The following is a 25,596-nucleotide window of genomic DNA, read 5'->3' as shown; positions in this document are numbered from 1 at the left end:
TTTCACACCTCTCTCTTACTCTACCTCTATCATGATTCTCTTTCTGTCTCCATGGTTTCTCTTCTACTGACTGTCCAAGTTTGGCTTCAACAACAGAACCTGGTTTGTGACTGTCATTTGAGAAACAACTCTGCTGGTGCTCTACCAGTAGTTATATGAGGAGTATTACGATATGCAATTCAAAAATTAGTCAATTTGTGGTCCAATGACAACTGTTGTTTCTTTGGATTTGGATCCAATATTTGTTTGATGAAGGCATGTTTTACAATTTGTACAGTGCGCTCTGCTGCACCATTTGAAGCAGGGTGGTATGGTGGAACCTTGGTATGTTTCACACCATTTTTGCTCGTGAACTGTGCAAATTCTTCTGAACAAAATTACGGTCCATTATCAGACAAAATTTTTTCTAGGAGGCCATATGAAGAAAATAATCTTCACAAGTGGTCTAGTGCGTTATTTGTTGTTATTTTCTGCATTGGAAACACCTCAACCTACTGCGAATGGCTATCAATCACAATGAACAATTGCTGTCCTTCAGCTCAGCAAAATTGATATTTAACCTTTGTCACACCCTAGGAGGCCATTTCCATGGCTGTAATGGTACTGATGGTAGCTTCTTGCATACCGATTGACATGTTGTACACTGACTAACAAGAGTATGTGATGAAGAAGTTGCTCCACCAGAGAGGGGTGGGTGTGGGTCATTATAGATGGTGATGATCCGGTGGTGGAGGCTGATTTATGGACCCAAGGGTCTACTTGTCGGCTGAGGTTGAAGAAAGCCATCTGATTGTTGGCCAATCGAAGCCAGGTTAAGTTCATGGAATGTGCAAACATTAAGTTATGAAAGGAGATAGAAGATAGAGAAGCGGAAGTAAACCGACTTCTAAAGGAGTTGGAGGGAGAAAGAGAATGTAAGAGGGAGCTCGAGAAAATGTTTAAAAAGAAAAAGGAGAGTTGGTGTAATAAAGAACAATACCTCAGGAGTCAATGTATTAATAATCAGGGGTAGTATGATGTATGGGCAGTGTTATGTTCCTAACACAGATGAGGCTGCACACAAGGAGGTTAAAGTAACAGTGAACGCAGTCTTTAATAAGATACTCCAGAGTGAGGAACAGGCCTTAGGGGCCAGCTTATATACAGTGCTCCCAAGGGATGCTGGGATCCCTTGGGACTTCAGGGGATGAGCTCCCTGGTGGCGGAACATGGGAGTGCATGCTTTACAGATACACAACATCACTCCCCCCCTCCCAAAGTCAAAGTGAAAACTATTTACAAGGTGAGGCCGTCGGAAGCCTTTCTTTCCCTGGTGGACCGCCTTGGTACAAATGTCTGTTCTGGTGTGTTGGCTGTGCCCTTGCTGGGCTGGCGTGTTGTTGGCCCTGCAGGGCTGCTGGGTGAGCCTGGCCTTGCTGGGCTGCTGGGCGTGATGGGTTCAATTTCCTGGTCCGGCGTGGTGTCGTTGATCCTTTGGGTGTGTGTTGTGGGCTCGAAAAAGGTGGTATCTGCTGTGGGTTGTTCAGGGCAGTCTGTGAACCGCAGCCTCGTTTGGTCCAGGTGCTTTCTGCAAATTTGTCCATTGTCTAGTTTGTAAGAGGAAAATTTGGCATTAGGGGTACCAGCGGGACATGGGTTAAAGTGCTGGTTCCTGCAATGGCCCATAAGGAGGTAAAAGGCCTCTCTTCGGCCTTGTACCAAGGCTCCAGAAGTTATCAATTCAATAATATTCTGACATTGTTCCGTTCGGGAAGTCCGTACCCTGCTCGCAGCGCCAAATGTTGATGGGGGAGAGGGAAGGCTTCTTTTCCCACGAGTGGGCCCACTGATATAGAGGGTCGACGCTCTCCCCAGCCCACGTAGCAATTCTCGAAGTTTGCACACAGAGACGGATGGCAAAGTATAACGATCTTTATTACGAACGTCCGGGAACACCTCTTATCACAGCCGCCTGTGAGTGGAGATGCTCCCCGAACAGCACAATCATACAACTTTTATACATTTCAAAAACCCCTCTGTTCCCGGACAAGACCTCCCTAGATTTCTAATTGGACTACCTTATCAGTGCTACTTCTCTAATTGGACTACCTTATCAGTACTACTCCGGATTGACAGGTCATGAGCTCTGACTGACAGGCCATGATCTCGTGACCATCTTAGACCGTTCCCAGAATGGTATCTCTAGGGTGGAATTTGTTATACATTTCCTTTGGTGCCATGAAGTCTATCTCGGATCTCTTCGCGAGGTCTTATCAATGTCTGTTTAGGTTCTCACATCGTACCCTGTCGGAATATTACTGAATTGATAACTTCTGGAGCCTTGGTACAAGGCCGAAGAGAGGCCTTTTACCTCCTTATGGGCCATTGCAGGAACCAGCACTTTAACCCTTGTCCCGCTGGTACCCCTAATGCCAAATTTTCCTCTTACATTTCTCCCCTTTTGGCCCTTGGCTATACGATAACTATCTCCCTGTAGGCGAGTTCCAGATAGGTCCGTTCACCTGGGTGGCCATCTCCCAAGCTTCGGGACCTCCTGAAACCTTCCCACAGAGTTATATAAGGTAAGTCCTTCCTGTAGGACTGCTTAAATTTTCATCCCTTATGGCCTTAATCATAGTGCGTGCCCTGACTTATCGTTTGGCCTGTTTAATTCGTGCACATGTTAATCCAATCATGACCATCAGAACCAGACCCTGTATTACTACAAGTACATGTGATATTATTCTTATCCATGGGTGAATTTGAATATTAAGTCCAATGTCCCACAGCTTTGAGTACCAGGGCTGATCATCCAGCATTGCGTTAGTGTCTCTCTGTAAGTTGTCTATTTCTTCCATCAGCCGGATATACTGTCGTCTTTGATTCTGGATTCCTTGCACCAAACGTAATTGTTCCTCATTTAGTTCCGGTATTTGTTTGCCTTGCGGTTCCCATACCGCCTCTTCTTCCCTTCTCGGAGGGTATCCGTGATTGTTCCGTGGATGATTTCTGTTGTCTCGGGATGTATGTGATATCCGTCTATGTCTATTTCTCCCTTGGGTCTGAAGCAGAAGTTAGGACTAATGAGGACACAGGGGGTGGCTCCTCCCCTGGTCTTAATGGTTAAGTTGGCTGCCCCCCGTGCTCACGCACCACTCTCCGTTCCCTTGCGGGGCAGCGATGGTCTCAAGATTGTGTTCAAGAGGAGTAATACTCAGCATACATCCGTTTATCTGGTGGAATCCACAATCATCATTCGTCATTCGTGGCGTACCTCGACATAAAACCACTTGGTTATTTTTATAGCAGTCGGTTATGGCAATGCTTCTGGTACTATTGTTAACTTTAATCTCCCATCTGGCAGGCTGATGGTAGCGTAACCGAGTTTGGTTTCTCACTTCACCAATATTATCAATCTGATATAAGGGGTCTCCCTTTGTTACATCATACTGTGGTATGGACAACACAAATCCGATCATATTCACCCGCCCAGTAATACATCTGAATTTTGGCACCCATGTGTGACTGTTCCTTCGTACCTCGCATGTGTTATTCAATTGTTTATCGAGAGTCCAATTGTTAAGTATGCTGTTCGGAATCCAATCTGGTATGTCTCCATTCTGGAGTTGCTCCAAATTATGTTGTACCTCACTTAATATCCAGGCCCCATACCCGGAGCAAACTATCTCAGCCTGTAATCGTTTACTTATATCGTTCCCCATTGCGTGGATCAAATTTATTGTCTTGGCATGTTTCTGCAATGTATGGGCCACCTGTAACAGTTCCCCTTCCGCGCCATCTCCCAGCCACGTTTGTAGGGCTTGGTTATCCAGGTCCCACCCCAGCACACCCCTTAAGACTTGCGTCAAGGTATTGACCCTATCGTCTATCGCATACAGGTCTATGGTATTCACTGTTGCAAGGCCCGCAGCGTAACCCGTGCCCAACATTTCCAGTATATTCCTTTTTGTTCGACCTTGTTCTATCCCCTGTCTGATATTGAATCTCAGGGTAGTGGGTTCCGGGCCTTCAAGGATCCGTTAAAACAGCAGAAATCATTAGTAAAGCCATCATAATAAAAGTCTTCTCATCAGGAAAGAAGGCATTTTAGATTAAAACTCCAATTTTTCTTAACTTCTAATTCAAGTACTTGCCAAAGTTTTTTTTTTAATTGATTTAAAATAAGACCACACATTTTTAATAGCTATTTTGTTTTACTGAAATCCAATTTTCACACAAGCTGTATACATTCCAACATTTTTTTTTTTTTACGGTCCCGTTCACTGGGCAAATCTTGTGTTTTATTTCTCTCTCAGCACAAAATCTAAACATCCGTGCCAGTTCCATTTTCTATAAGAATTTAAAAATTCAGTAAGATTCTCTAATTCCCAGTTTTTTCTTTCTGTGCTGAGTTCGCATAGCTTAGATCTTTTCTTCTCGTGATTTTCAAAACCCTCCTGCTTGTTTAGACTGTTCGGGACTTTTCTTGATAAACAACGTCCATTTTTGAAATCTTTCAAACTGCAGTGAAACTTCCTCATAATTTAAAATCATTATCAATGGAGAGTGTCTTTTACCTCTTCAAATTCTTTTTTTTCCCAATTAAACCAATATCTTTTTCACAGCCGATATCAACTAGTATTTAGTAAGTTATGTCTTTTTCCATCACAAACACCCCCTTTTATTTTCAGCACCTAATTAGTGCGTTACGTTTTTTTTTTTCAGATCACCTTTCTTCAAATTAGGTTTTGTATTTTACACAGAGGGCTCGTGACTCCGTAAATTTGTTAATTTAAAATCATCAGACAATCGAAGACACTTTTTCTTTCAAATTCGTTCAATTTGTTTACTTCCAAAGTGGCGTCTTTATCTTTTTCTTTTCTCCATAACTAGAACGGAGTCTAGCACGTAGGCTTTGAGGGCTGCTTTTCGTTATCTCAAATTCCAGTTTCAAGGTCGTTACAATGTTTTTTCTAAACTGCTAAAGCTTGCTGTTTTAACATTTTTCAAAAGTCCCTTTTACACCTTCACAGATAGTTCACCACCAGCTTTTTTATGGCATTTCGTAGTTACACAAGTTACAATTAATGATTGGTTGTTCGCCTTTTTAATAGCCATGTTACCCATCTTCTTCGGGGCTATGAGGGTCTTGGGTACTCCCTTAAATTCGTGTTAGGTATGCAGGACGCTATCTATATGTCTTCCCTTGGCGCCATACACTCGTATCACTGTCACGCTTTGTGTCAATATATCCCGTCACTGCCGGGACGTTGTCTCTATTCCCTCACTCTATCGTCCCTGCACCGTGCGCTCGTACTGCTTCGGGTCAATAGACCTTCCCCTATATCTTCCCTTGCGTCGTACCCTCGCACGGCTGTGCTACTTCCAAGCGCGCGTTTTAGAATGTACCTTTTGACCTCCTTTCACCCCTAGATCGTCCTTGTCCTCCATCTCCGTCCCTCCGGGACTCACTACAGATGGTTCTTTTGTACGGATGCCCTTCCCTTGCGGTTTACAATGCCACAGCTCTAACTTGAAGGTGGTAAATTAAAACATACTCACCCCAACAGCTGGGTCATTGTTCCGTTCAGGAAGTCCGTACCCTGCTCGCAGCGCCAAATGTAAGGTAGTTCAATTAAAAATCTGGGGAGGTCTTGTCCGGGAACAGAGGGGTTTTGAAATGTCTAAAAGTTGTATGATTGTGCTGTTCGGGGAGCATCTCCACTCACAGACGGCTGTGATAAGGGGTGTTCCCGGACGTTCGTAATAAAGATCATTATACTTTGCCATCTGTCTCTGTCTGCTCACTTCGAGAATTGCTACGTGGGCTGGGGCGAGCGTCGGCCCTCTATATCAGTGGGCCCGCTCGTGGGAAAAGAAGCCTTCCCATCTCCCCCTTACAACAGCAAACACCCAATTCCTTTCTTTAGCTATCACCGTGCCCCGATCCACTTGGGACCATGTCCATAGTTTAACACATACACAGGGTCATTCAGATCAATTTCCCGTGACACAGTGGTGCAACCATCGTTTACATTTTGTTGCTGCTGCCTGCTCTCTACCTGATCATGCAGGTTGGGGTGAACCAGCGAGAGTCTGGTTTTAAGTGTCCTTTTCATGAGTAGCTCAGCCGGGGTCACTCATTTTGAAAAAGCATCCACCACCACCAGGAACATTTTACCAAGAAACGAGCCCGCATAGTCGGCATGGATCCTCGACCATGGTCTGGAGGGCCAGGACCACTAACTTAGTGGTGCCTCTCTGGGCGTGTTGCTCAACTGAGCACATACGTTGCATTGCCGTACACAGGACTCCAAGTCAGAGTCGATACTGGGCCACCACAAGTGGGATCTGGCTATCGCTTTCATCATTACTATACCCGGGTGTGTGCTGTGGAGATCCGAGATAAACGTCTCCCTGCCCTTTTTTGGTAGCACTACGCGGTTACTCCACAACAGGCAGTCTGCCTGAATGGACAGCTCGTCTTTTCGCCGCTGGAACAGCTTGACTAGCTCTTGCATTTCAACGGGGATGCTAACCCATCTCCCATGCAGTACACAGTTTTTTACTAGGGACAGCAGAGGGTCTTGGCTGGTCCAAGTCCTAATCTGGCAGGCCGTGACAGGTGATTTATCATTTTCAAACGCTTCCATGACCATCAACAAATCTGTGGGCTGCGCCACCATCAACAAGTTTGCAGGCTGCACCATTTCCACCCCCGTGGTGGGCAATGGTAGCCGACTGAGAGCATCCGCACAGTTCTCGATGCCTGGCCTGGTATAGTGGCGGATGGTATAGTTATACGCTGATAGCGCGAAACCCACCTTTGTATGCAGGCTGAGGCATTAGTATTGATCCCCTTGTTTTCAGCGAACAGGGATGTGAGGGGCTTGTGATCAGTTTCCAGCTCAGATTTGAGGCCACACAGCTACTGATGCATTTTCTTTACCCCGAACACACGCGCTAATCCCTCTTTATCAATCATGCTGTAGGCCCTCTCGGCCTTAGACAAGTTCCTGGAAGCTTAGGCGACAGGTTGCAACTTCCCCGCAACATTAGCTTGTTGTAATACACACCCGACTCCGTACGACAATGCGTCACATGCTAGCACAAGTCTTTTACACGTGTTATACAATACAAGCAGCTAGTTGGAACATAAAATGTTTCTGGCTTTCTCAAAAGCAATTACTTGGTTTCTTCCCCATACCCAGTTCTTACCTTTGCGCAATAACACATGTAGGGGCTCTAAAATGGTGCTTAACCCCGGTAGGAAGTTACCAAAATAGTTGAGGAGTCCCAGGAATGACCGCAGCTCCGTGACATTCTGTGGCCTGGGTACATTCCTGATAGCCTCTATCTTGGTGTCTGTGGGCCGAATGCTGTCTGCCGTGATCTTTCTCCCCAAAAACTCCACTTCCGTTGCCATGAAGACGCAATTTGACCTCTTCAGCCGCAGCCGTACGCGATCCAGTCGCTGGAGGACTTCCTCCAGGTTTTGTAGGTGCTCGGCGGTGTCCCGACCCGTGACCTATATGTCGTCCTGAAAGACCACCATGTGTGGTACCGACTTGAGTAGGCTCTCCATGTTTTTCTGGAAGATCGCTACAGCCGACCGAATTCCAAACGGGCATCTGTTGTAGATGAACAGTCCCTTGTGTGTGTTGATGCAGGTGAGGCCCTTCGAAGACTCCTCCAGCTCCTACGTCATATAGGCCGAAGTCAGATCGAGCTTGGTGAATGTCTTGCCTCCTGCCAGTGTCGCCTTAGGTAGCGGGTATTGTTCCTGTAGCGAGAAACGATTGATAGTTACTTTATAATCGCCGCAAATCCTGACCGTGCCATCACATTTGAGTACTGGAACAATCGGGCTGGCCCACTCGCTGAATTCCACTGGGGAGATGATGCCCTCACGTTGCAGCCTGTCCAGCTCGATTTCCACTCTCTCCCTCATCATGTGAGGTACCGCTCGCGCCTTGTGGTGAATGGGTCGTGCCTCTGGGACCAAGTAGATCCACACCTTCGCCCCGGAAAAGTTTCCAATGCCTGGCTCAAAAAGGGAAGGAAATTTGTTGAGAAGCTGGGTACATGAGGCCTCATCGACATGTGATAGCACTTGGATGTCATCCCAGTTCCAGCGGATTTGGCCCATCCAGCTCCTTCCAAGCAGTGTGGGGCCATAGCCCGGGGCAATCCAGAGTGGCAGTTCGTGCACCGTGCCCTCGTAGGTGACCTTGACCATGGCGCTGCCCAGGACAGTGATAAACTCTTTGGTGTACGTTCTCAGTTTCGTGTGGATGGGGCTCAGGGCTTGTTGCACCACAGTCTCTCAAACATCTTTTTACTCATGATGGATTGGCTAGCGCCAGTGTCCAGTTCCATGACTACGGGTAAGCCATTCAATTTTACGTTTAGCATTATAGGTGGACATTTCGTCAAAAATGTGTGCACCCCGTGTACTTCAGCATCTGCCTGCTCTCTCTGAGGCTCGAAATTGCTTTGATCCACCATGGACCGATCTTCCTCTGCCACGTGGTGGTTAGCAGGTTTTGCAGAGCTTGCAGCTCATTTGCAAGCTCGTTGGAGGTGCCCTATTGTGCCACAGCTCTTGCAAACATACCCTTTGAAGCGGCATGAATAGGCTGAATGGAAGCCTCCACAACGCCAACAAGGTGTGAATTGCCTTGCATTCATCCTGTGTTGGGGACTCTGAGTCATCTGGTTCACCTGAGGCCTGCTGGCAGTTGCAGACTCGTGGATTCTGCCCTGTACATTTCTGCTCGCAAACATAATTCCAGTTAATTTATGAACATTGCTAGCACTTGTGTGCTGAGAGATTTGTTTGGTGTTATCACTGGTGGACATAAACGCCTGTGCTATCGCAATGGCCTTACTGAGGGTCGGTGTCTCTACAGTCAAAGGTTTTCGTAGGATGGTCTCGTGGCCAATGCCCAGTACAAAAAAGTCTCTCAGCATTTGCTCCAGGTAGCCATCAAACTCACATTGTCCTGCAAGTCGCCTTAGCTCGGCGACATAGCTCGCCACTTCCTGACCTTCAGATCGCTGGCACATGTAGAACCGATACCTCGCCATCAGCACGCTCTCCCTCGGATTAAGATGCTCGCGAACCAGTGTACACAGCTCCTCATATGACCTATCTGTGGGTTTCACCGGAGCCAGAAGATTCTTCATGAGGCTGTAGGTCGGTGCCCCACAGACTGTGAGGAGGACCGCTCTCCTTTTTGCAGCGCTTCCTTCTCCATCCAGCACATTGGTGACAAAGTACTGGTCGAGCCGTTTGACATAGGCTTCCCAGTCCTCACCCTCCGAGAACTTCTTCAGGATGCCCACAGTTTGCTGCATCTTTATGTTGGATTCGTGTTCTCGTCGCCAGTTATTGTGTTCCTAACACAGATGAGACTGCACACAGGGAGGTTAAAGTAACAGTGACCTCAGTCTTTAATAAGACACTCCAGAGTGAGGAACCGGCCTTAGGGGCCGGCTTATATACAGTGCTCCCAAGGGATGCTGGAATCCCTGGGGACTTCAGGGGATGAGCTCAATGGTGGCGGAACATGGGAGTGCATGCTTTACAGATACACAACAGGCAGAGAAAGAGGAATGTCAAAGTCATCGCGGTAAGCAAGCAGAAAGATGTAATATGGATTTAAAATCTGTATACAGGGTCATCCAGGAGCAAACTGTACAGCAGCGAAAGACTTCAGGAGGAATGACACAGACTGGTGAAGTGGGCCGACACACGGCAGGTGTTAGAGTAGAGACGTGTGAAGTGATATATTGTGGAAGGAAGAATGAGGTGAGGCAATATAAACTCAACGGTGCAATTGGAAAAGGGAGTTCAGGTGCAGAGAGACCTGAGGGTTTATGAACAAAAATCTTTGTAGGTGGCCGAACAAGTTAATCAGACTGCTGGAAAATCAAAGGGATCCTTGGCTTTATAAATCGAGGCAGAGAGTAAATCACTCCTCCACCAGTGGGACACTTCCGTTTCCCTCACCACTTGACCTTTCCCCACCCTGAGTCACATTATCAATGTGTGCTCAGTTAGAGCCATCCTTTGAGAGGAAATTATAATTTCCTGTCCACTTTCCTGCCAATCCCACAGCTGAGCTCACTCGTCTCAGGCAAGTCAAAGCTTCAACACTGGTCCCCAGAGGTTGATGCTCAGAAATATTGGGGTGGAAATTATTTATGGCCTATTTTGGGGTCCATAACCAGTGATGCACCGACAGCACGTGTCCGAAGCCCGAGGCCTGCCTGAAATTGGTCCTCGGTCCTCATTAACATTTTATACATGAGCTGCCATCGTCTGTTTGGTTTCTACAGGCAGTGGCACATTTTAGTGAGAGGGATATCGGGAATCTTGTCTCACCGACAGCGGCCTGAATCGAAGACCTGGAAGGGGTGTTGGAGCAGTGACATGGGAGCGATCGCAGGGACTGTGGAGTCGGGGAACACTCCTGCTTCTCCTGACTCTGTTCAATCCCAGACAATTTCTGCAAGGAGGCAGAAAACAAGCATTAGATCCCTGATTTACATCGCAAGAGGCCTAACGCCTGTTTTAGACGGATGTTCGGGATGACGGCAAAGCCGCCTTTAGTAATATGGCGGAGTCCTTAAAACAGGCGCTGATGTGGTGCGAGATGTGCTCCGGAATTTGTCCTTTTTGTCCCAGTTTCCTGCCAGGAAACAACGAGGACCAAGTTCTACCCCTTTGAAATTTCTCTGTTTCGATAAAGTGGTACAGGACTCACAGGGAAACAGCGCACCTGGACATGGGGTCATCGGGTTCATTCAGTGTGAGAGGCTTTTATTAATGGTCTCCATGTTTTTGCCCAAGGGGAAGGACCAAGGCCCATAGTACAGGACACCACCAAGGGTGAAAACGTGAGAGTGAAATGAAGGTGAACCAGAAAATGCTGCTGCCAAGAGTCCCATCAATACTCCTAACTTTCTTTAAATCCCAGCCCAGGGCATGAAATTTGCCAATATGTTGTCCAATGACAACTGCTGTGCTTTTGGATTTGAATCCAATGTTTGCTTGAAGAGGGCACAATTTACAATTTCTGCTGTGCTCTCTGCCACATCATTTGAGGCAGGGTGGTACGGTGGAACCTGGGTAATTTTCACACCATTTTTGCTCGTGAACTGCGGCCCATTATCAGACACAATTTCTTCTGAGAAGCTATATGAAGAAAACAATCTTCGCAAATTGTCTCATGTTTTACTTGTTACTTTCCTCATCGGACACATCTCTACCCACTTTGAATCGCAATCTACAATTGTTGTCCTTCTTGCTCAGTAAAATCTATATGTAATCGTTGCCACACCCTGGGAGGCCATTTCCATGGCTGTCATCGCACTGATGATGGTTTCTTGCTTTCCGATTGACATGTTGTACAACAATGTATTCTATATCTTTATCTAAACCTGGCCACTATAAGTAACTGCGTGCAAAACCTTTGGTCAAGCACATTCCCAGGTGTTGGTCATGAAGATCTCTGAATAATTTGGACCTGAACTTATTTGGAATAACTACTCTTGCACCCCACATGATACAATCTTTATCCACTGATAATTCATTCCTACAAATGAAGTATGGGTGAATATCTTTCTCTAATACTTGGTTTGGCCAGCCATTTGCTTTGTAATCATACACACTCTGTCGAGCCCGTGTGGTGGCTGATGTGCAACGGTCACCACACGTTAAAAAAATTCACACACCGGCATCTTCCACCCCCTCGATTGGAGTTCAGGACTGGAACATCGGGTCCTTCATTGAAACATCTGTGAACTCTCGTGGAAGCAAGTCATCCTCGCTCGAGGGACGGCCTATGGTGATGATGAATCATACAACTTTGACATGACTGGGTCACGTTTGGTCGCTCTACCAATCTCGTCAGCTGTGACTGGCAGTTCAACAATGTATGAAAAATAGAACACTTCTTCCGGATTGTATGTAACTTTTAATGATGATGGTAACCTGCACATAGCATCAGCATTACTGTCTGACTTAGGTACAGCAACAATGGGTGTAGCCCAATTAATAAGATCTATGTTAGAGATAATGTCCTCAGTGTTATATATGTAAACTTGTATTTACTCTGTACAGCCACCAGAGGGTTCATCCCTGGGAGTGCCGGGGATCCCATAATCCCTTGGGAGCACAGGTATTGAAGGAGGCTTCACAGGTCGGAGAGGCACTCTGGAGACCTGCAATAAAAGACTAAGGTCACATTTTACTTTGAGCTCACAGTGTTCAGTCTGACTCTTTCTCCATACGCAACAACTGGCGACGAGGTACAGATAGCGAACTCAAAGATGCAGAGAACAGTGGGCATCCTGGAGAAATTCTCAGAGGGAGATGATTGGGAAACTTTTGTGGATCGACTCAACCAATACTTCGTGGCCAGCGAGCTTGATAGGGAAGAGAGTGCTGCCAAACAAAGGCCGATCATCCTCATCGTCTGTGGGGCACCAACGTATGGCCTCATGAAGAATCTGTTCACTCCAGCGGAACCCACGGAGAAATTGTATGAAGATCTGTGCACATTGGTCCGAGAGCATTTGAACCCGAAGGAAAGCGTTCTGATGGCGAGGTACCGGTTCTACACCTACAAAAGGTCTGAAGGCCAGGAAGTGGCGAGTTATGTCGTTGAGCTAAGACGCCTTGCAGGACATTGTGAATTTGAATGACATTTGGAGCACATGCTCAGAGACTTTTTCATACTTGACATTGGCCACGAAACCATACTTCGAAAACTTTTGACTGTAGTGACCCCAACCTTGAGTAAGGCCATAGCGATAGCCCAGGCGTTCATTGCCACCAGTGACAATACGAAGCAAATCTCTCAGCACACAAGTGCTGCTACAAGTACTGTGAATAAAGTGCTGTTGTTTTCGAATCATAACGTACAGGGCAGGTCACACATACCTGCAGCGGCACGTGCGCAGATGTCTGAGAGTCCACCATCAAGGGTGATGAATGCAAGGACATTAACATCTTGTTGGCGCTGCGGGGGTGATCATCGTTTCCATTCAAAGAGTATGTATTGCAAGGGCTGTGGAACAATGGGACACCTCCAAAGAGTGTGCAGGTGAGCTGCAAAGCCTGTTAACCTGTAAACCTGCAGCGGAGGACAGATCCACAGAGGATCACGACAAACCAGAGCCTCAGATCGAGGAGGTAGAGGTACATGGGGTGCACACATTCACCGCGAATTGTCCCCCGATAATGTTGAATGTTGAACTAAATGGACTCCCGGTGCCAATGGAGCTGGACATGAGCACGAGCCAGTCCATCATGGGCAAAAAGACTTTCGAAAAGTTGTGGGGCAACAAGGCCTCAAGGCCAGTCTTAACTCCAATTTGCACGAAACTAAGAACTTACACAAAATAACTGATTCCTGCAATCGGCAGTGCTACCGTAAAGGTCTCCTATAATGGAGCGGTGCACAAGCTACCACTCTGGGTGGTACTGGGCGATAGCCCCACGCTGATCGGCAGGAGCTGGCTGGGAAAGATACGCTGGAACTGGGAAGATGTCCGAGCGCTATCGCCCGCTGACGACACTTCGTGTGCCCAGGTCTTAAACAAATTTTCTTCGCTGTTCGAACCAGGCATCGAGAAATTCCAAGGAGCAAAAGTGCAGATCCACCTAATTCCGGGGGCGCGACCCATCCATCACAAGGTGAGAGCAGTACCATGAAGAGAGAAAGGGTCGAGATCGAGCTAGACCGGTTGCGAAGAGAGGGCATCATTTCACCAATCGAGTTCAATGAGTGGGCCAGTCCTTTTGTCCCAGTCATCAAGGGAGATGGCACCGTCAGAATCTGTGGCGATTACAAAGTAACTATCAATCGTTTCTCCCTGCAGGACCAATACCCACTACCAAAAGCCAACGACCTCTTTGCAACGTTGGCGGGAGGAAAGACGTTCACAAAGCTGAATCTGACTTCAGCCTACATGACGCAGGAAATGGAGGAATCATCGAAGGCCCTCACCTGCATCAACACGCACAAAGGTCTTTTTGTTTATAACAGATGCCCGTTTGGAATCCAATCAGCGGTGGCGATATTCCAGAGAAACATGGAATGCTTACTGAAATTGGTCCCGCATACCGTGGTCTTCCAGGACGACATCTTGGTCACAGGACGGAATACAGTCGAGCATCTGCAGAACCTGGAGGAGTATCTTAGCGTGGGGCTCAGGTTAAAATGCTCGAAGTGCATTTTCCTGGTGCCTGAAGTGGAGTTCTTGGGAAGGAGGATTGCGGCGGATGGCATCAGGCCCACCAACGCGAAGACGGAGGCAATCGAGAACGCACCGAGGCCACAGAACGTGACGGAGCTGCAGTCGTTTCTGGGACGCTTGAACTACTTTGGTAACTTCTTACCAGGTCTCAGCACACTGTTAGAACCACTGCATGTCTTACTACAAAAAGGGGACGAATAGGTTTGGGGAAAAAGCCAAGAAAATGCCTTTGTAAAAGCGAGAAAACTGTTATGCTCAAACAAATTGCTTGTGTTGTATGATCCATATAAGCGTTTGGTACTAGCATGTGATGTGTCGTCATATGGCGTCGGGTGTGCATTGCAACAAGTTAATGATTTCGGGAAACTGCAACCGGTTGCTCATGCATCCAGGAGTCTGTCTAAGGCTGAGAGAGCCTACAGCATGATTGAGAAAGAAGCGTTAGCATATGTCCAAGGGGTAAAGAAAATGCATCAATAACTGTTTGGGCTAAAATTCGAATTGGAAACTGACCATAAGCCACTTATATCCCTGTTTTCTGAGAGTAAAGGGATAAATACCAACACATCGGCCCTCATCCAGAGATGGGTGCTCACATTGTCCACATACAACTACACCATCCACCACAGGCCAGACACAGAAAACTGCGCCGATGCTCTCAGTAGGCTGCCACTACCCACCACGGGGGTGGAGCTGGCACAGCCCGCAGATCTAGCCATGGTTATGGAAGCATTTGAGAGTGAGCAATCACCCGTCACTGCCTGGCAGATCAAAACCTGGACAAGCCAGGACCCTTTATTATCTCTAGTCAAAAGCTGTATGCTTCACGGGAGCTGTTCCAGTGTCCCAGTGGAAATGCAGGAAGAGATAAAGACGTTCCAGCGGCGCAAAGATGAAATGTCTATACAGGCAGACTGCCTTCTGTGGGGCAATCGAGTAGTGGTCCCCAAGAAGGGCAGAGACACCTTCATCAATGACCTCAACAGTACCCACCCAGGCATCGTAATGATGAAAGCGATAGCCAGATCCCACGTGTGGTGGCCCAGTATAGATGCAGACTTAGAGTCCTGCGTTCACAGATGTAATACATGCTCGCAGTTAAGCAATGTACCCAGGGAGGTGCCGCTAAGTTTATAGTCTTGGCCCTCCAAACCGTGGTCTAGGGTACACGTCGTCTATACAGGCCCATTCTTGTGGTTGTAGACGCGTACTCCAAGTGGATTGAATGTGAGATAACGTCGGCTAACACGTCCGCTGCCACAACTGAAAGCCTGCAGTCCATGTTTGCCAGTCACGGCTTACCCGATGTCCTGGTGAGCGACAACGGGCCATGTTTTACCAGTGCTGAATTCAAAGAATTCATGACCTATAACGGGATCAAACATGTCACATCTGCTCCGTTTAAACCAGTGTCCAATGGTCAGGCAGAGAGAGCAGTGCAAACCATCAAGCAAGGCTTGAAGAGGGTAACTGAAGGCTCACTGCAGGCTCGCCTATCCCGAGTCCTGCTCAGCTACCTCACGAGACACCACTCACTCATTGGGATCCCACCTATTGAACTGCTCATGAAAAGAGCACTTAAGACAAGGCTCTCGTAAGTTCACCCTGATCTACATGAACAGGTAGAGAGTAGGCGGCTTCAACAAAGTGCATACTATGATAGTGCAAATGTGTCACGCGAGATTGAAATCAATGATCCTGTATTTGTATTAAATTATGGACAAGGTCCCAAGTGACTTCCCGGCACTGCCGTGACCAAAGAGGGGAGCAGGGTGTTTCGGGTCAAACTTTCAAATGGACTCATTCACCGGAAACACTTGGACCAAATCAAACTAAGATTCACGGACTACCCTGAGCAACCCACCTTGGACCCGACCTTTTTTGATCCCCCAACATACACACCAGTGGCAACCGACACCACGATTGACCACGAAGCAGAACCCATCATCCACAGCAGCCCAGCAGGCCCAACACACCAGGCAGCCCAGCAAGGCCAGCTGCACAGCAGCACAGCAGCCTAGCAAGGGCCCAATAAATGATTCAACAACACCAGCTTTCACACCGAGATGATCAACCAGGGCAAGAAGGGCCCCAGATCGACTCACATTGTAAATAGTTATACTATTGACTTTGGGGGGGAATGTTGTTATATATGTAAACTCTGTACAGCCACCAGAGGACTCATCCCCGGGAGTCCCAAGGGATCCTCTAATCCCTTGGGAGCATAAATATTTAAGGAGGCTTCACAGGTTGGAGAGGCACACTGGAGACCTGCAATAAAAGACTACGGTCACACTTTACTTTGAGCTCACAGTGTTCAGTCTGACTCTTTCTCCATGCACAACACTCAGTTTCTAGTCTTTTGAGCTCTTGCTCAATCTTCTCATTGAATGCAAATGGTGCGGGACGTGGCTGGCAGTAAACTGGTCTAGCATCCTTCTGTACTCTGACACTCACCTTGAAAGCTTGGATCGGACTGCCTGTTTCGCAGAACACCTTCAGATACTGTTTGATGAAGTCATCTTTCAATGCAAATCTCGTTTCAACACGAAAGGTCTCATTCCAATTCAGCTTCAGTGATCCCAACCAATTTCTACCTATTAAGTCAGGCTTGTCAGATTACTAAGAGAGGCAGGCTCTGAAACTAATCCTTGTGTTTCACCGGTATGGTTATACGTCCTACATAGAAACATAGAAACATAGAAAATAGGTGCAGGAGTAGGCCATTCGAGCCTGCACCGCAATTCAATGAGTTCATGGCTGAACATGTAACTTCAATACCCCATTCCTGCTTTCTCGCCATACCGCTTGATCCCCCTAGTAGTAAGGACGACATCTAACTCCTTTTTGAATATATTTAGTGAATTGGCTTCAACAACTTTCTGTGGTAGAGAATTCCACAGGTTCACCACTCACTGGGTGAAGAAGTTTCTCTTCATCTCGGTCCTAAATGTCTTACCCCTTATCCTTAGACTGTGACCCCTGGTTCTGGACTTCCCCAACATTGGGAACATTCTTCCTGCATCTAATCTGTCTAAATCCGTCAGAATTGTAAACGTTTCTATGAGATCCCCTCTCATTCTTCTGAACCCCAGTGAATATAAGCCCAGTTGATCCAGTCTTTCTTGATAGGTCAGTCCCGCCATCCCGGGAATCAGTCTGGTGAACCTTCGATGCACTACCTCAATAGCAAGAATGTCCTTCCTCAAGTTAGGAGACCAAAACTGTACACAATACTCCAGGTGTGGCCTCACCAAGGCCCTGTACAACTGTAGTAACACCTCCCTGCCCCTGTACTCAAATCACCTCGCTATGAAGGCCAACATGCCATTTGCTTTCTTAACCGCCTGCTGTACCTGCATGCCAACCTTCAATGACTGATGTACCATGACACCCAGGTCTCGTTGCACCTCTCCTTTTCCTAATCTGTCACCATTCAGATAATAGTCTGTCTCTCTGTTTTTACCACCAAAGTGGATAACCTCACATTTATCCACATGATACTTCATCTGCCATGCATTTGCTCACTCACCTAACCTATCCAAGTCACTCTGCAGCCTCATAGCATCCTCCTCACAGCTCACACTGCCACCCAACTTAGTGTCATCCGCAAATTTGGAGAGACTACATTTAATCCCCTCGTCTAAATCATTAATGTACAGTGTAAACAGCTGGAGCCCCAGCACAGAACCTTGCGGTACCCTACTAGTCACTGCCTGCCATTCTGAAAAGTACCCATTTACTCCTACTCTTTGCTTCCTGTCTGACAACCAGTTCTCAATCCACGTCAGCACACTACCCCCAATCCCATGTGCTTTAACTTTGCACATTAATCTCTTGTGTGAGACCTTGTCGAAAGCCTTCTGAAAGTCCAAATACACCACATCAACTGGTTCTCCCTTGTCCACTCTACTGGAAACATCCTCTAAAAATTCCAGAAGATTTGTCAAGCATGATTTCCCTTTCACAAATTCATGCTGACTTGGACCTATCATGTCATCTCTTTCCAAATGTGCTGCTATGACATCCTTAATAATTGATTCTATCATTTTACCCACTACTGATGTCAGGCTGACCGGTCTATAATTCCCTGTTTTCTCTCTCCCCCTTTTTTAAAAAATGGGGTTACATTGGCTACCCTCCACTCCATAGGAACTGATCCAGAGTCTATGGAATGTTGGAAAGTGACTGTCAATGCATCCGCTATTTCCAAGGCCACCTCCTTAAGTACTCTGGGATGCAGTCCATCAAGCCCTGGAGATTTATCGGCCTTCAATCCCATCAATTTCCCCAACACAATTTCCCGACTAATAAGGATTTCCCTCAGTTTCTCCTTCTTACTAGACCCTCTGACCCCTTTTATATCCGGAAGGTTGTTTGTGTCCTCCTTAGTGAATACCGAACCAAAGTACTTGTTCAATTGGTCTACCGTTTCTTTGTTCCCCGTTATGACTTCCCCTGATTCTGACTGCAGGGGACCTACGTTTGTCTTTATTAACCTTTTCCTCTTTACATATCTATAGAAGCTTTTGCAGTCCGTCTTAATGTTCCCTGCAAGCTTCCTCTCGTACTCTATTTTCCCTGCCCTAATCAACCCTTTGTCCTCCTCTACTGAGTTCTAAATTTCTCCCAATCCCCGGGTTCGCTGCTATTTCTGGCCAATTTGTATCCCTCCCTTTAATACTATCCCTGCTTTCCCTTGATAGCCATGGTTGAGCCACCTTCACTTTTTAATTTTTACGCCAGACAGGGATGTACAATTGTTGTAGTTCATCCATGTGGTCTCTATGTGGATGCCATTGCCCATCCACTGTCAACCCCTTAAGTATCATTCGTCAATCTATCCTAGCCAATTCACGCCTCATACCTTCAAAGTTACCCTTCTTTAAGTTCTGGACCATGGTCTCTGAATTAACTGTTTCATTCTCCATCCTAATGTAGAATTCCACCATATTATGGTCACTCTTCCCCAAGGGGCCTCGCACAATGAGATTGCTAATTAATCCTCTCTCATTACACAACACCCAGTCTAAGATGGCCTCCCCCCTAGTTGGTTCCTCGACATATTGGTCTAGAAAACCATCCCTTATGCACTCCAAGAAATCCTCCTCCACCGTATTGCTTCCAGTTTGGTTTGCCCAATTTATATACATATTAAAGTCACCCATTATAACTGCTGCACCTTTATTGCATGCACCCCTAATTTCCTGTTTGATGCCCTCCCCAACATCACTACTACTGTTTGACGGTCTGTACACAACTCCCACTAACGTTTTTTGCCCTTTGGTGTTCTGCAGCTCTACCCATATAGATTCCACATCATCCAAGCTAATGTGCTTCCTAACTATTGCATTAATCTCCTCTTTAACCAGCAATGCTACCTCACCTCCTTTTCCTTTTATTCTATCCTTCCTGAATGTTGAATACCCCTGGATGTTGAGTTCCCAGCCCTGATCATCCTGGAGCCACGTCTCTGTAATCCCAATCACATCATATTTGTTAACATCTATTTGCACAGTTAATTCATCCACCTTATTACGGATACTCCTTGCATTAAGACACAAAGCCTTCAGGCTTGTTTTTTTAACACCCTTTGTCCTTTTAGAATTAGTGTGGCCCTTTTTGTTTCTTGCCTTTGTTTACTCGGCCTTCCACTATTGCTTTTTACCTTTCTGTTTCTGTTTCTGACTCCATATTACTTCGCCCTGTCTCGCTGCATAGGTTCCCATCCCCCTGCCATATTAGCTTAAACACTCCCGAACTGCATTAGCAAATGTTACCACAGGCATTTGCTCTCCTGAGTAGCCTCACAGATCTATCTCCGACTTCGCCAGTGGAAAATCACCCAACTAGCGATTCTGGTACTACACTCACAGATGCACCAGTGTCGATTTCCATGGGTACCCTGGTTCCTGCAATGTCTACTCCGTGAATCGCTGTTAGATACCCTCATGCTCCTGTTCCTTTTCTTCAATGCTATGTAGCATCTGGCGATTTCTACTTCTAACAAGAGACTCTTCAGTCGGCATTTCTTTGAAAGATGCCCAGTTTTCTTGCAGAAGAAACGCTCTGCCTTCCCATATAGACAGCTTTGAGCAATGTGTTGTCCACGCACTGGTAACACGACTTGAATGCCTTGGCCAGTTGCTGAGACCTTGGGGCCCAACTGCCTTTTACTTTTAACCTGCAGGCGATTCATCTCAGTTGTCTGACGGCTGGAAATGGCACAAAATTCTCGGGTGTATTGGTCTGCCATATCCATCGATATAATTGTCTGACAAGCTATATCAAAAGTCAAGTTAGAGGTTGTTAACAACTTCCCTCTGATTGCTTCATTTTTCATGCCACAAACAAAGTGGTCACGCAATGCTTGGTCCTGAAAATTTCTGAAATGACAGTGAATGGAAAGCTTCTTTAAAACTGCGATGGACTCACTGATACTCTCATCATTCAAGTGATTTTGTGTTTCAAAATGCTAACTTACAACAATTTCCAGGGGTCAGGACTGTAGTGCTGTTCTAACTTGGTTATACTCTGCGTCAGTGGCCTGGCCTTTGGCTTGACAGGAACAAGCTAATTTGTCAGGATTTCATACACCTCAGGGCATGCTTCAGTCAGGAAAATAGCCCGTTTTCTTTCTAACACCACCCAGTTATGGTTTTTATCCTCGGGGACTTCGATGATACTATTTGCAGTGAAAAACATTTCTAGCCACTCCACATACGCTCCGAAAGTCTCTCGGTCACATTGCAACTCACCCAAGCGCCCTATTATTCCCATAGCGCAGCCATCTGGACTCTTCAGTTCAGCCAAGTGTGCTTGAAAGTTACCTTGGATTTTTAGCTGTTCTGCAAAACAAAGAACCTCTCCAAGTTACTCTGTCAGTTGGCTGGAATATTCACCACCAAAAAATTTCAGACAGGGAATCCAGAAATCCCATCCTACCATCACCAAATGTGATATATTCTTTACAACATCACAAAAGCATACACACTCAAGATGGCTCCAATCTGGAACTTCCTTTTGTTGTATAAACAGCAGTGGCTGCATTAACATAGTAGTCCACCAGGTGGAGAAGTAACCCACCAGATGGAGATCTATATTATAGGCTGTCATTCTTTTTATAATGATTGATTGATCCTGCAACCTGACGAAAGCCTTTGTCCTCTTTTCTCTTCCTTAGCAACTTCCGTCTGTCAGCCCAAATTGTACAGTGACTGTTAACCCCACAAGCCCGGCCAGGATTATGCTCCGTGCTATTTCACTGGACTGGTTGAACACCATCTCTCCCGAAAGATTGAGACTTTGACCCCGGAAAACCCAGGGCAGAAACTGTGCGGTTACAGAACAACAACAACAACAAAAGAGAAAAGAGGCGAGGGCCCAGGGGCAGCACGGGCCAGCCCGTACTGTGACATGTGTGTGCACTAGGACTGTGCAGCAGAGCTGGTCTCCAGTTGTCTTGGTTAATCCTTGCCACTGGACCAAGACCTAGCTCTGTCAAGCCCGTGTGGTGGCTGGTGTCCAATGGCCACCACACGTTAAAAAAATCCACGCACAGGCATCTTCCACCCTTCAGGATGTCGTTCGGGATCCGGAATATCATTGAAACACCTGTGAACTCATCCATTTTCGGCGTGGGAGCAAGTCATCCTCATTTCAAGGGACTGCGTATGATGATGATGACTCTATATCTTTATCTAGACCTGGCCACCATAAGTAACTTTCATGCAAAACTCTTGGTCAAGCACATTCCCAGGTGCTGGTCATGAAGATCTCCTAATAATTTGGACCTGAATTTATTTGGAATAACCACTCTTGCACCCCACATGATGCAATCTTTATCCACTGATAATTCATTCCTACGAACAAAGTATGGATGAATATCTTTCTGTTACCTAGTTTGGCCAGCCATTTGCGATGTAATCATATTCCTTCCAATGGACCTGTTTTTTCAACAGCTCATTCAGTGGATGTAATACTGTAGCCAAATTTAGTAGGAACTTCCCGTAATAGTTCAAAGGACCCAAAAATGATCGCAGTTCAGCGACATTCTTGGGAGTGGGTGCATTTCTAATTGCATTCAGCTTTTCCTTGGTTGAACGTAACCATCTTTGTCTACTCTGTACCCTAAGTACTCCACTGAATTTTGAAATAACTCACACTTGCGAGCAGACACTCATACTCTGTGCTCCTCTAGTCATTTAAGCACTTCATTTAATACGTTATTACGGATTTGCCTGTTTGGTGCTGAAATGAGTATGTCATCGAAATAACATATTATCCCTTCAATGCCTTGCAAAATCTGGTTCATCACCTGTTGGAATATGGAAGACACTCCAAATGGTAGTCTATTAAATTGATATAGGGCTAGATGAGTCTTTATAGTCAAGCATGACTTAGATTCCTCATCTCGTTCAAGCTGTAAGTAGGCATTTGTAAGATTCAACTTTGAGAAGATCTGACCACCTGTCAGCATTGTGAACAAATGTTCTACATTTGGCAATGTATTGGGGAGATTACCCTCTAAAATCTGGTTTACGGTTACTTTATAATCACCACACAACCTTACCTTACCATCGGACTTAGGTACAACAACAATGGGTGCAGCCTAATTACATAGATCTACCTTAGAAATATTGTTCTCAGTCTCTAGTCTTTTGAGTTCTTGCTCAATTTTTTCCTTGAGTGCATATAGTACAAGACGTGGGTTGCAGTAAATTGATCCAGCGTCCTTCTATACCCTGACACTCCCCTTGAAGCCTTGGATCGGATTGCCTGTTTCACAGAACACCTTTGGATACTTCTTGATGACATCATCCTTCGATGCAAATCTTGTTTCCACGCGAAAAATCTCATTCCAATCCAGTTTCACTGATCCCAAACAACTTCTACCGAGTAAGGCAGGCTTGTCTCCTGCCACCACTAAGAGAAGCAAGCTCTAGGGGCTCAGGACTGTAGTGCTGTTCTAACTTGTTTAGAATCCCCGTAAGTGACGTGTCCTTTGGCTTGATGGGAACAAATACATTTTTCACGGTTTCATACAACTCGGGGCCTGCTTCAGTCAGGAAAATAGCTTGTTTTCTTTCTAAAACCACCCGGTTATGGTTTTCATCATCAGGGACTTCGATACTATTTGCGGTGAAAAACATTTCTAGCCACTCCACATAAGCTCTGTCACATGGTCATGATGGAATTCACCCAAGCACCCTATTATTCCCATATGCGCGGCCATCTGGATTCTTCAGTTCAGCCAAGTGTGCTTGTAATTTAACTTGGATTTTTAGCTGATCTACAACACAAAGGATCTCTCCATTCTCTCTGCTGTTTGGCTGGAATCATCCGCCAACAAAAATTTCAGCCAGAGTATCCAGGAATCTGATCCTTCATCGCCAATGTGGTATATTCTCTATGACATCACAAACACACTGCACTTACAAGATGGCTTCAACTTCTTTTTATTTTTGTAAACAACAATGGCTGCATTACCACAGCAGTCCACTAGGTGGAACTATATTACATAGAAACATAGAAAATAGGTGCAGGAGCAGGCCATTCAGCCCTTCAATCCTGCACCACCATTCAATATGATCATGGCTGAACATGTAACTTCAGTACCCCATTCCTGCCTTCTCTCCATACCCCCTGATCCCTTTAGCTGTAAGAGCCACATCTAACTCCCTTTTGAATATATCCAACGAATGGACTCAACAACTTTCTATGGTAGAGAATTCCATAGGGTCACAATTCTCTGGGTGAAAAAGTTTCTCCTCATCTCGGTCCTAGATGGCTTACCCCTTATCCTTAGACTGTGACCCCTGGTTCTAGACTTCCCCAACATCGGGAACATTCTTCTTGCATCTAACCTGTCCACTCCCATACCTCTCTCTCCTTCCCTATCTCGCTTGCTCTCCTCCCCTACAGCTCTCTCTCACTCACTCCTCCACTACCTCTCTCTCCACCCCTGCCCCTCTCTCTCTCCTCCCCACCTCGACCTCGCTCGTCCCTTACCTCTCTCTTTCTCATCCCCTTCCTCTGCCTCTACCTCTCCCTCTACCACTCTCCCCTCCCTCTATCTCTCTCTTCCCCTACACCTCACTCTCCTCCCTCCCTCTCCTCACTCTCTTCCTTTCCTCCCTCCCTTTCTAGCTATCTCCCCCTTCCACAAAATGAGTAGCTTTAATCATTCTCATTGTTAATTCATTACTGTTATATATGTAAACTTGTATTCACCTTGCACAGCCACCAGAGGGCTCATAGAAACATAGAAACATAGAAAATAGGTGCAGGAGTAGGCCATTCGGCCCTTCTAGCCTGCACCGCCATTCAATGAGTTCATGGCTGAACATTCAACTTCAGTACCTCATTCCTGCTTTCTCGCCATACCCCTTGATCCCCCTAGTAGTAAGGACCTCATCTAACTCCTTTTTGAATATATTTAGTGAATTGGCCTCAACAACTTTCTGTGGTAGAGAATTTCACAGGTTCACCACTCTCTGGGTGAAGAAGTTCCTCCGCATCTCGGTCCTAAATGGCTTACCCCTTATCCTTAGACTGTGACCTCTGGTTCTGGACTTCCCCAACATTGGGAACATTCTTCCTGCATCTAACCTGTCTAACCCCGTCAGAATTTTAAATGTTTCTATGAGGTCCCCTCTCATTCTTCTGAACTCCAGTGAATACAAGCCCAGTTGATCCAGTCTTTCTTGATAGGTCAGTCCCGCCATCCCGGGAATCAGTCTGGTGAACCTTCGCTGCACTCCCTCAATAGCAAGAATGTCCTTCCTCAGGTTAGGAGACCAAAACTGTACACAATACTCCAGGTGTGGCCTCACCAATGCCCTGTACAACTGTAGCAACACCTCCCTGTCCTTGTACTCAAATCCCCTCGCTATGAAGGCCAACATGCCATTTGCTTTCTTAACCGCCTGCTGTACCTGCATGTCTCTCTGTTTTTACCACCAAAGTGGATAACCTCACATTTATCCACATGATACTTCATCTGCCATGCATTTGCTCACTCACCTAACCTATCCAAGTCTCTCTACAGCCTCATAGCATCCTCCTCGCAGCTCACACTGCCACCCAACTTAGTGTCATCCGCAAATTTGGAGAGACTACATTTAATCCCCTCGTCTAAATCATTAATGTACAGTGTAAACAGCTGGAGCCCCAGCACAGAACCTTGCGGTACCCTACTAGTCACTGCCTGCCATTCTGAAAAGTACCCATTTACTCCTACTCTTTGCTTCCAGTCTGACAACCAGTTCTTAATCCACGTCAGCACACTACCCCCAATCCCATGTGCTTTAACTTTGCACATTAATCTCTTGTGTGGGACCTTGT

At 46.3% G+C, this 25,596-nt stretch overlaps 1 long non-coding RNA gene across 1 annotated transcript in view; it reads right to left on the bottom strand.

Moving 5' to 3' along the window:
* The window catches only part of LOC139266936 (uncharacterized), an 89,247-nt gene that overhangs the window by 33,335 nt on the left and 30,316 nt on the right, over positions 1–25,596 (bottom strand). Inside the window, exon 2 of the long non-coding RNA XR_011593806.1 lies at positions 21,009–21,098. This is a non-coding gene — a long non-coding RNA (uncharacterized lncRNA). The remainder of the gene's footprint in view (positions 1–21,008; positions 21,099–25,596) is intronic.

Source organism: Pristiophorus japonicus, chromosome 7 (genome assembly GCF_044704955.1).
Source record: "Pristiophorus japonicus isolate sPriJap1 chromosome 7, sPriJap1.hap1, whole genome shotgun sequence".
In the NCBI taxonomy this organism is placed as follows: Eukaryota; Metazoa; Chordata; class Chondrichthyes; family Pristiophoridae; genus Pristiophorus; species Pristiophorus japonicus.
This window is presented reverse-complemented; position numbering and strand designations above follow the sequence as displayed.